A 12,418-nucleotide genomic window follows, 5' to 3' on the forward strand; every position below is an offset into this window, starting at 1 on the left:
GCCGACTTTTGGTCCCATTCATTCCATGCAACGCCCATAGGGCTAATGTTAAAATGCCAAAATCAAAGGGGGCACGGTGCCGCGGTGCCCTCCCCGTTCCGCCGCCTATGAGTTCGGCTTGACAAGGGAACCGCGAGGTGGCAGATAGCGATATTACGTATCTGAACGAGGGTTCCGCACGAGCTCAGATGGGGCGGGGTGGGGCACGACACCTGGCGGGCTGCTGGGATCGTGCTCACGATCGAGCCCCTGCTGCCCGCCCGCGCGCCGCCGTGGGAGGTGGCCGCCTGCCCACACGTCACATTCTCTCTGGACATCGGAGCGTTGCGGCGGGACGCCCCACCTGACGAACTGCACCAGGCGGCGCAGAGACACCTAGCGTCCCTCCCCCAGCAAGCCATCTGGGTTTGGACGGATGGGTCGGCGGATGCGGGAGTCCGCAGCGGAGGAGCAGGAGCCTTTGTGGAGTGGCCGGACGATGCAACCGACGAGCTACGCGTCCCTGCCGGTCAACTCTGTTCGAGCTTCAGGGCGGAGATGGTCACACTCCGCGCGGCCCTGAACCACCTGCGCGACCACCCGCACCAGCCGAGCGCGCCGATCACCATCTGCTCGGATTCGCAGTCGGCCCTCGCGACGCTGAGAGAGGGCCCGGCGTCCCAGAGGCCAGAAGACCCTGCTAGGAGCCGCCATCTGGACCGAACTAGCGGCCCTGGCCGGTCCGTCCCGCCGGATCCACCTACAGTGGGTGCCGTCCCATTGCGGCGTCGACGAAAACGAGCGCGCCGACCAGATCGCCAAGGAGGCGACCGCGCTCCCCCAGGCGGCGGTCCCGTTGGACGTCGCTACCGCCCACCGCGCGGCCGCCAGACTGGCCCGCGACCGCACCATCGCCGCCTGGCCGGAGGGCTGGTACCGGACCCTGATGGAGAACCGGCTGCCGCCGCCGGCCGCGACGGGGGACAGATCGTCGGCCGTCGACGTCCACCAGCTCCGCGCGGGCCACTGGTCAGGATCCCGCCAATACCTTCACCGGATTGGACGGAACCCTTCCGATGATTGCCGCCAGTGCCCTGACACCGACTGTGCGGCGGGCCGGTGCACCGTGTGCCGGGAGGAGGCCACACGCCCCGGCACTTCTTCTTCCGGTGCCCGGCCCTCATGGGCTGGCGTCTCCGGATGTACGGAACGATTTTCCTGAACCCGGAAGACGTCCGCGACGACGGAGAGGTGGCGGCCCTGGCGGCCGCCGTGAGGGACCTCCAGAGCCGCACGGCTACACCGCGGTGACGCGGCTGGAGGGAACACACAACAACAACAACAACAACAACAACAACAGCTCAGATGGCCTTCGGTTACATTTTTCGTTGCGTCTGTGATGATCTCTGAGTCATGTCGCATCGTCCGTTTTGTTATGCCCGGTAGTTCAGCGGTGAGTCGCTGGCAATCTGGCTCACTTATTCAACCCCTCAGACGCCGGCGGGCTGTGTGGCGAATCACCTTTTACAAATGTCGGGTATTGATAGCGTCATTCAGCGTATGTCGGTAGGCGCTAATATAGAGATTTTTGGTAATAACCTGTCTGTTTTCAGGGCGCTGGAATCAGATGATATAGCTCCCATATAGGAGATAGTGAGGTTGTTGATGGTAGGTATCTGAAGAGTGTTGTTACCCAACTCAGAATAATTGTAATGCGCCATCGATTGTACCTTTTACCGCAACCCTGTCGATACCTATATTAGAAGGCTTGCCTGAGTTACTAATAGTCTTCCATTTAGAGAAAAATATCTATCAGTAATCAAAATCGTTAGGTATGCTGGTTCTGTTGCTCACCCCTTATCTACAGGCTACAGCATCGGCGCGGCACACGTCTTGGTGATTCCTGCTCTGTTCCTCCTGTTTCGTTTTTTAGCCGTCAACCTTGAAATTTACCACTTTCCTAACAACTCAACAGGAAAAAATGGAACGCGATATTTGGGAAAAATGTGTGTTTCCGAAAAGTTTTATTTCTTCTTAAGCAGTTTGAACAAAAATAGAAGTCATTTCTCATTTGAAACTACCCCAATTATCACGATATGATAGTGCCCGTTATTGGCAATGTAGGTGGCAGCACCGTCGACTGCGACTTTTTCGCTGTAACTTCGACCTGCCCGAGCCTCGTCAAATCGCATTTTTACGCAAAACCAACTGCAGGGCTAGTGTTTTGGCATGCTCGCGCCAATTTATATCTTTGTCTAACGCGAATCTGCGACTATCGACACACCCTATTGTATAATTGATAAATACTAGCTAATCTAATGTATCTGCCCACTAATCGGCCTCCTAAAACCTGTTATTCAGGAAATTTAAGAATGAATGTCACGTGCGCGTCATGACCGCCTACCATAGACGCTACCATATTCTAGTTTGAACTAAACTTTTGCTAGTCCCGACCTAGAAGTTGTCCTAGAAATTCCTACCAAAATTCGTCCTGCCCTTCACTCAATATACCCTGGGTAGCACTGCTGCTACACGGCGTACATTTCCTACCAGCCCTTAAGGTTTACATGTTAAATGGCCTGTTTTCGGCGAGCAATATCTCGGTCAACCTTTGAAGGAATCAATGGTTCTTAGTCTCAAATGATAGTTCGATGAATTTTCTTTCGACAATTCCTCTGCCATTTTTAACGAAACCCAGCCGATCTTTCACGGCGTACAGGGTTAAGATTTATCTGCACGCCAGCACCCGCGATCCGCCTCCCCGATCGTCCACCCGCGGTCCTCTGTAGCGCAGTCGATACCGTATCGGGGTACGGATCCGAGGATCGTGAGTTCGAATCCTGGGAGCGCCGCGTGATTTTGGCTAGAACTGATTGATGTAGATTTTTGAATGTTTGCATAATCAATTGGTAATAGCTAATTGATTGTATTTGTGCCCACCAATCGGCCCCTAAAACCTGTTATGAAATGAATGTCACGTGCGTATCATGACTGCCAACCATAAGCGCTACCATGTTCTAGTTTGATTTACCTTTTTGATAGTCCCGGCCACGTATAGTAGGTTTTCTAGCAGTTCTACTAGAAATGCCTACCAAAGTTCGTCCTACCCTTCACTCAAGATGGGTGAGACTAAATGTTTACTTCGAAATCTAAGCTGCGTTGCGGCATTGGCGGTTATGTGCGGCGTGTATGCCGCATGATTAGTAAGCGCGACCACTAAATTAAAAACTCAATAGCTTTGACCTGTTTTCAATGGATAACACTGCATACCAAAAATGTCCATCGCTCTCGTCATAGGATATTTAGATTTAAATAACTAACTTATCTACATCATTGTATTGAACCAAATTAATACTCAGCCGCGAACGTATAAGGTATAACCCCTTGCCGTTTCGCTCCTGATCAAGCTAGAGCTTCGCGGAAAAAACGAGCGTGTTGCCCGTGACGAGAGAAAGCCGATGATACCCAATTTTAAGGTCCTAGGTCATCGGTTGACCTTCCAGGTCAGGTCAATGACCCAAAAGGCGGGAAAATTGGGACCTGTTAGAACGTCGTAGTGTGGCTGCTATGGGGTTTTTCGGGGTGCTGATCACGAATATCATGATAGTTTTGATCACAGATGATGTCTTCATTCATTTAGGCCAGGTCGGGTTAGGTCAGGTCAGGTCAACCAGTAGAGGTCCTGCCAGGTATTTGTAGTAGGTGTCAACCGCCTCTGACAGCCTCGTAACATGTTACGAAGGCACCAAAACTACTTTGTAAACGTTCATGTGGTTGCTTAATTCGAATTCAGCTCGAAAAAACTGACCTAGAAACATGTCAAAATCGAAAAAGTGAACCGAAGTCACCAAAGGTCAATGACCTGACCTGACCTTCAGGTGACCTTGACACCCACCCTAATGCATGGGGGCAACATCATATCACATGTTTGAACGCTTGAAACCACGAAAAGACTGCAAACGCGCTGCTAATGCGAGCCGACATACGCTGAATCGCGGTTCCGGCCAAACATGGTCTCGAAAAGTAGGTCACAACTCACAAGTCAAAGGTCATTTGGGTCAGGGTCATGAAATTTTCAGGATGGGTGTTAAATTGATCAATGCGAGGGTACTGAAAGTTTCGTCGCGATCAGCCGCTTTTTAAGCGAGTTATTCGCGAAAAACCTTAGGGGGGTTGCATCAACCCCCCCCCCCCTGTGCGGGCGAGGTCATGTTTTGATAGCAAGACTGAAACAGACTTTTTTGGGTAGCCAGGAAATCGCATGCCAGAGCCTATTCAAATTCTTTAATCGGCCTTTATATGCACCAGTCGCATACAGGTACGGGATTTAGCATACGATTTCCAGACAATCGAAAGACTGTTTGGAGACAACAAAGGAAGGAATGAGTGAGTTGTGTTGAAAGTATTAATTTGGTTCAAAATGATGATGCAGATAACGTAGTTATTTAAAGCTAAATATCTTATGACGAGAGCGGTTGGCATTTTTGGTATGCAGTGTTATTCATTGAGAACCGGTCGGAGCGTTTGTCTTTAATTTAGTGGTCGCCGCTTACTAATCATGCGGCATACACGCCGCACATAACCGCCAATGCCGCAACGCAGCTTAGATTTCGAAGTAAGCATTTAGTCCCAGGGTATATTGAGTGAAGGGTAGGACGAACTTTGGTAGGAATTTCTAGTATAACTACTAGAAAACCTACTATATGTGGTCGGCACTAGCAAAAAGTTAGTTCAAACTAGAATATGGTAGCGCTTATGGTTGGCAGTCGTGACGCGCACGTGACATTCATTTCTTAAATTCCTTAAATAACAGGTTTTAGGGGCCGATTAGTGGGCAGATACATTCAATTAGCTATTAATAATTGATTATGCAAACATTCAAGAATCTACATCATTCAATTCTAGCCAAAATCACGCGGCGCTCCCGGGATTCGAACTCACGACCCTCGGATCCGTAGCCCGATACGCTACCGACCGCTACCGCGGACCGCGCGTCGGGGATCGGAGAGGCGGATCGCGGGTGCTGGCGTGCAGAGAAATCTTTACCCTGTACGCCGTAGAAGATCGGCTGGGTTTCGTGAAAAATGGTAGAGGAATTGTCGAAAGAAAATTCATCGATCTATCATTTGAGACCAAGAACCATTGATTCCTTCAAAGGTTGACCGAGATATCGCTCGCCGAAAACAGGCCATTTAACATGTAAACCCTATGGGCTGGTAGGAAATGTACGCCGTGGAGCAGCAGTGCTACCAACTAACTTCGGCGGGGGCCGTTTAGTCCCACCCCACCCCTCAAGATACCCTGGCGACTCCAGCCCGGAGAGTTTGTGGAGCTCCTGGGCCGTATTCACGTCGGAATTTTTCGTAAGATTTATCTTACGATCGCTCTTTGTCGTACGATAATTTGGTATTCACGTTGGCATCGCAAACAGTTAAGATTTATCTTACGATCAAAATTTTGGTCGTAGACATTTGTCGTACAATCGATCGTAAGTGCGATTTACGTCGGGACATCTTACGTCGAATCTTAAAGGGACCCTCCCACCTTCAAAAAAGTTAATGAATTGGCATGAAAGTGATGTCCCTTGGTTCAGAAAGAGCGAAAACGAATATCTACCAAATTTCACCGAAAAAAATATTCACTGCTTTTCAAGATATTAGGCTTTTACTTTTGTTTACTTTTTGGGATCTCCCCTGTTACTAGCGACTTTATTTGGAAGCAATAATTTGGCAGCCTTAAAGTGCGGCAGACGTTGCGCGCAAAGCAGCGTATACCACCACGTGTTAACGATGGTTTTAGTCTAAGATTTAAAAATCGTTAGATCTCCGCTGACGTCACAAATTCTAAGGGGGCATTCCAATGCATTAGCCCCTTAGAATCCGAAAATTGCAAGTTTGAAATTCCATATCTTCGAATTAAAGCATTTTTCGATGTTGTGAGTGCCCAAACCGGTATTTGCAGGCCATGGCCACCAATTTGGCTATCTCAACTCAAAACTAATGTTAAGGTGGGAGTGTCCCTTTAAAATGATCGGAAGACCTTAATGATGAAGGTATTGGGAAGATACGGCTACTCACTGACCTGTTGTAAGACGTCACCTATGCTTATGAATTGTATATTTAGGTATTGAAATTGTTGTTTATGATTTTTTTTTCTTGCGAGCGAGCGCGAAAAAGAGTTTTCAATGTAACGGGAAAATATCAGTATGAGCGGTACAGCTCGGACCGGCCCGCCCTATAACGCTTTTGAGAAGCTTTTATCTCGGCCACCGCTGGGCCGATTGAACCGCGGTCTTTTTTGTTTGGTAGCCCCATATTCATACTCAGAAATTTCCGTTAATCTAAAGAAAGACTACGCTCGCTTCGCTCGCTCCGTAATCATTCAAGAATCTAATTAAGCGTAGTTTCAAGTCGGTAGTTAATTGACTTTATTTAGTGTAGACGTTGTCGATACACTTTTTAAAGTCACGCCTGTAATGCGACCTTTGCTTCTGCATTAAACATCTTAGGCTTCCCATATTCCAAACACAAACTTTCAAATATGTGACGTCACATCCCAAAATTACCTCCATCCCCAGGCCACATTACTGTCATAAAGCTGATTTTTTTACTCTGTAGGCACCACAACAAAGTTCAGACCAAGTTTTAAGCGATTTTTCAACGAACAAACCCATTTAAATCAGAATGACTAAACGAGGTGACGTCACACTAACGGTCGCTCCATGTTGAAGATAGGGCCTTGCACAAGGCCCATTTTCAAATGAAGGGAACGAATTTCTTCAACACCAAGAGGCCGCGGGGGTTGCAACCTAGATAGATAGTGGTTTCTGAACCTCGCCGCAAACTTGGCTATCTCAACTCAAACCCCATGTTAAAGGTGGGATAGTCCCTTTAGAGTCCTATACCGGATCGAATCACTGGGTCACTCTCATCATCTCTCATATCATATCTCTGGTGACTGCCGCTCACCATCCAGGCACGGTATATAGAGAACTAGGTAAAACCGGTTCGCCGCCACAACACTAAGGTATTTTGACTACTATTTTCAGCTGGTCCTTTCATTCCAAAAAAGGGAACTAGGCCTCATATTTTTATATGTTTTATTATTTACATATATATTATCCATAAATGTTTTCAGGGCAGGAATGGTGTATTTCTGTAAAGTATTTGCGAAGATAATTTTAAAGCCGGCCACGCCATTTCGAAAATAATAAATCTTAGGTTGTAGGGATTCTTTAGTACCGAAAGTATGTTTTCATCCTTAAAAATAAAAACTAATGGTGAAAAACTATTATCATAGCCTAATATTGCTTCTTTGAATTTCTAAACCACCATGCTCCCAAAGTTGTCATCCCGCCGGACATGCCAAAGTTGTACCTCGAATTCTCGAATAATACCAGTGGTATGGGTTTCAAATCAGTAGCATTCAATATCAAAATTGAATTGTCTTTCATATCTTATGTGTATACTATTTTGCATTTACTAATACTCAAAACTAGAATTAATCCATGTTGAATACATCACCACCATTGGTGTTCTTTGTCACCCTGTTCCACTAAATGTAATATTGTTAAAAAACAAGGCCGAGTCGGCATTTAATAAACCACCAAAATATGCAAAAATGCACAGAATATAACATATACAAGTAATAAGTATTAAAGCTCATCTAATTGGGGCTCATTGTCAATTTTCCTTCCAAATTTGAAATTTAAAGTTTTGGGTACCAAACAGTATTGAACAAAAACATTCATAGTTGGTAAACCTACCGCAGATGGGCTCATAAAAGGTGTTCATCATAATACAAATTGAATTTTCTTTCCAAATAAGCATGTTTTATTGCAGTTTCGGTGTCATAAGATATATTTTTTTGGTCTAGAATGTGAGAAGTTCCTTGCTACCAAAAGTCACACCAGTTACAGCCCCCAGTTACAGGGCTCAACCATGGGGCTCAACCATGGGAATGAACCGCGCCGAGCAAGCGCCGAGCGTGGTGTAGAGTTTTAGGGCCTTGGTGTAGAGGCCTTTTGTGAGTGATTGGTTGCTCATAATAGTAAAAATATAAGCTCGATGCGTTTTTACGTTGCTTTTCTGCTACTGCAGAGGGTTTTTAAATCGCGTTTATCTTCAAAACCGGCCATTTCTTAGCATCTTGCTGCTCTTTTTTGTCGCTAGAAAATTAGTTGGGCTTTCCAGTGACATCAACGGTTGAGCAATATGTGAAAAGTACCATCAATAATCTTCAAATGAAGTTTGCCATTTTTACGTTGTTAAGGAATGGAGTACCCCTTGCGAGCATCAGGGATGACGTCACTCAGGATCTGTCTCTGATTGGTCGGCGGGGGAGTGACTGTACCTTCTATATATGGCCTTGGGCAAAACAGCGCCAACTCAAGGAATCGGCGAAGGTACGTTCAATGTTACCAGTGCGGAGGAAAAGGACACTTCCGGTCTCAGTGTCCAAGTGCAAATGGGCTTCTGAACACTGTGGAAGAGTCGCCAGTGAGGTCTTCTAACGTGAGTGGTGTCTCACAGTCTGGACCCAACCTGAATCAGTTCAGGTCGTCAATGAACCGGCTGCACGTCCGAAAAGGAGTGACGAACCACGAGAAGCTGGAGGGAGTTGAAGTTACTGTGGTTCCAGCAAACAGTAACCAGAATTTCAAGTCAGACACCGGGGCCGAGTGCTGTGTTGCCGGTCCAAAGGAGGTGGCCATTCTCGGCCTCAGGGTAAGAGACCTGGACAAGCCCAGCACTACAATACGTCACGCAGGAGGTGGCGCTCACAAGGTGTTTGGCACAAAGAAGTGCACGATGCGGCTGGGGGATCGCAGCACCGATCAGAACGTACACTTCATACACGGAGTAGAACGCAGTGCTGCCAGATTTGGAGGATTTCCGCAAATCTGGAGGATTTTGAACTCTATTTGCGGACAAATTTCGCTTTTGGAGGATTTTTGATTCTGGAGGAAAATCTGGAGGATTTTTCGCCCGATTATTTTATTCAATTTCATGGGAAAATATAACACATTCAAGACTAAAAAGGCATTTTCCTGCCCAGCGTCACCCTACCCGTTAGGATATATCACGTCCTTATCACCGTGAGACTGCAGAATGCATCAGTCTGTAGCATCTACGAGGGTACCAAACTACTGGCGGATCTAAGGGGGACATTTGGGGCAAATGCCCCCGGCCTCCCTGCAGCGCCCGAAATCGACGAAAATTTTCGTTTTTTTAGGATAAAAACGAAAACTTAACAACTTTTATTAGAAAAAGTATCTTTCAACCTGCACAGCAGTGCGAAAGGATTCGAAATTCGATGAGTTTTTAGAATTTGGTGAAACTTTTTTGGGGGTATAGCCCCCCGCAGCGTCCAAGACCGCCTTTATATATCTACCAATAGGATTTGGAGGAATCTGGAGGATTTTTGTATCTGATCTGGAGGATTACAGCCCTCCCCATCTGGCAGCACTGGTAGAACGCATGTTCTTGTCTGTGAAGACCTGCAAATCACTGGGACTGGTAGATGCAGAGTTTCCGCATCACATACAGCATCCAGCAAGGAAGACAATCGCGAACATGGAGGCTGAGACGGGGGCGTGTCAAGACGAGGGCATGCCCTCTCGACCGGGGCAGCTGCCGTATGCCCCGACATAAGAGAATGTGGAGCAGCTGGAGCAGTTTCTGAAACAGCAATTCGCGCCTACTGTATTCAACACAGGCGCAGACAGACTGCCCGCGATGAACACATTACACAACTCCTCACAAGAGTTACCTGCTGCCTGGAGCTGTTCCTCATGTGAGGCACACACCGATCCCGGTCAGCAAGCATTGGGAAGCCGAAATAAAAGCTCAGCTTGACGAGGATGTTCGGAGAGGTGTCTTGGAGAAGGTGCCGGCGGGCGAGCCGTCTGTTTGGTGTGCCCAGATGGTGGTGGTTCCGAAGACTAATGGACAGCCCCGCCGCGTGGTTGACCTCCAGGAGCTGAGTAAGTGGTGTCAGCGTGAAACACACTATACGCGACCTCCCTTCGACATGACCTCTTCGGTGCCGAGCCACTGCTACAAGACCAAACTGGACGCGTTCTGGGGTTTCCATCAGGTTCCGTTGGCAGTGGAAAGCCGGCCGCTGACGACATTCATAACTCCGTGGGGCAGATACAGATATCTGCGAGCGCCGACGAGACACTCTTCAGCATTAGATGCGTACACGAAGCGATATGACGACGCGATGCTGGACATCCCCAGGAAATTCAAATGCGTGGATGACGTCCTCCTTTACGACAGCAGTGTAGAACAAGCCTTCTGGCACTGCTGGGAGTACCTGGAGACATGTGCGCGGGCACGGATAACGCTGTCACCGGAGAAATTCAGCTTCTGCAAAAAAAAAGAAGAAGTCGACTTCGTCGGATACCGTCTCGGCTGGGAATCGTACCACCAGCCCTAGCCCGAGAAGCTGGCTTCCATTGCCAGTTTTCCGATGCCGGACACGCCGTCGATCACTGCTATCAGGTCGTTTGTCGGGCTGATCGACCAGATGGCGCCCTTCATGGCAACAGCGACTATCATGGAGCCGTTTCGGGACCTTCTGAAGAATCCACAATCGAAGAAGGTCTACTGGGACGAGCAGCTGAAAAGACGTCTGGAGGAGGTAAAGATGATGGTCAGCAAGCTAGTGGAACAGGGGCTTTGGTATTACGACAAGACACGGCCCACCATTCTGATGTTGGATTGGAGCAAGGCTGGGATCGGTTTCGTAGTACTGCAGCAGTGGTGTGACTGTTCGACCCCCGAGTGGCCTGCCCGCTTGCTGTCCTAAAGGTTGGAAGCTTGCCCTCTGTGGAAGCCGATTTCTGACGCCCGCCGAGCAGAGATATGCAGCGGTGGAGGGCGAGGCCTTGGCGGTCGTGTGGGCGCTGCAGAAGGCGCGCCTTTTTCTTCTGGGATGCCCGAATCTTGAAGTGATCACTGACCATCGGCCCCTGGTAAAGATATTCAGCGACAGGGAACTGAAGAGCCTCACAAACCCTCGGCTTTTCCGATTAAAAGAGAAGACTTTTGTACAAATTCACGATCAGATACCGGCCCGGCCGTCTGAACTCGATGGCTGACGTACTATCAAGTTACCCCGTGGAGAGAGCTGCACCGTCTGCCGCCGACTCGGCCCTGGAAGAAGAGCTGACTGTAGCGGCAGTCTCGTCGGTGTAGGAGACTGTTTGCGCTCTGACCGTCGATCAAGAGACGGTCAAACATGGGCGACGAGTACAGATGACGTCTATCAGATGGTCAGACAGCGGGTTCGTGACGACAGCTGGCCAAACAGCTGTTCTCAGGAAAACAGTGAGCTGAAACCGTTCTTCAAGGTAGGTAGTACGTGACAGGCTCTGTCTGGTGGATACCAGACATACTCTGCTACACGTTTGATGGCGGTCCTCTGCGACTGGTGATACCTTCCAGCCTGCGGGAGTAGGTGACGCGGAATCTGCACGCAGCTCACCAGGGTGCGGAGAGTATGCTGAGGATATTAAGACAGTCGGTGTACTGGCCAGGTTTCGATGGTGATGTTGAGAACAGCAGACGCCAGTATTCTGCGTGTGACAGCATTGCGCCCTCTCAGAGCGCAGAACCATTGATCATGACTCCTCCACCCGATTACCCTTTTCAGCAGGTAGTAACCGACCTCATGACGATACGAAATCGGCATTACCTGGTGTATGCTGATCGGTTCACTGGGTGGCTAAGAGTGGATCACCTTTGGAGCTTCACGTCGAGTGCGCTGATGCCGATGCTGCACAGGTACATACTTCTGTCAACACGGAGTGCCAGAGCAGATAGATCTCAGTAGACGGCGGTACAAGTCTTACCAGCTGTGAGATGAAGGATTTTTTCCGCCGGTGGGGTGTCGAGATTCGACAGACACCCTGCACATTACCCCCAGTCAAACGGCCGAGCAGAAGCAGCAGTGAAAACGGCAAAGCGGATTCTCCGTGAGAACGTAAGTGGTACAGGGACTTTTGCCACGGAGCGAGTGGTGTTGGCATTCTTGCAGTACCACGACACTCCTCTGCGAGACGGTGGGAAATCCCCGGCGCAGCTCCTTCTCGGACGGCAGTTGAGGAGCGGTGTCCCTGTGCCCGGTGACGAGCTGCGGATCAGTCAGCACTGGACAGACCACTTGGAGATAAGAGAAAAGGAGATGGCACGCAGGGGCGAAGTTCTGCAAGATGAAGCCAAATTCAGCAGAACGTTACCCAAGCTCTCAGTTGGGCAGCTGGTTCGAGTTTAAGATCCAGTGACGAAACGATGGGACAGAACCGGAGTAGTGACCAGACTTCTGTGTCCAATCCGGCAATATACTGTGCGCCTGGACGGATCCGGCCGTATGGTGGTACGGAACAGGAAGTCCCTTCGACCCATTGTGCCGTCCGCCCCCTGAGGGGCTT

This window comes from Amphibalanus amphitrite, unplaced genomic scaffold, assembly GCF_019059575.1.
Source record: "Amphibalanus amphitrite isolate SeventyFive unplaced genomic scaffold, NRLGWU_Aamphi_draft 000734F_arrow, whole genome shotgun sequence".
Classification (NCBI taxonomy): domain Eukaryota; kingdom Metazoa; phylum Arthropoda; class Thecostraca; order Balanomorpha; family Balanidae; genus Amphibalanus; species Amphibalanus amphitrite.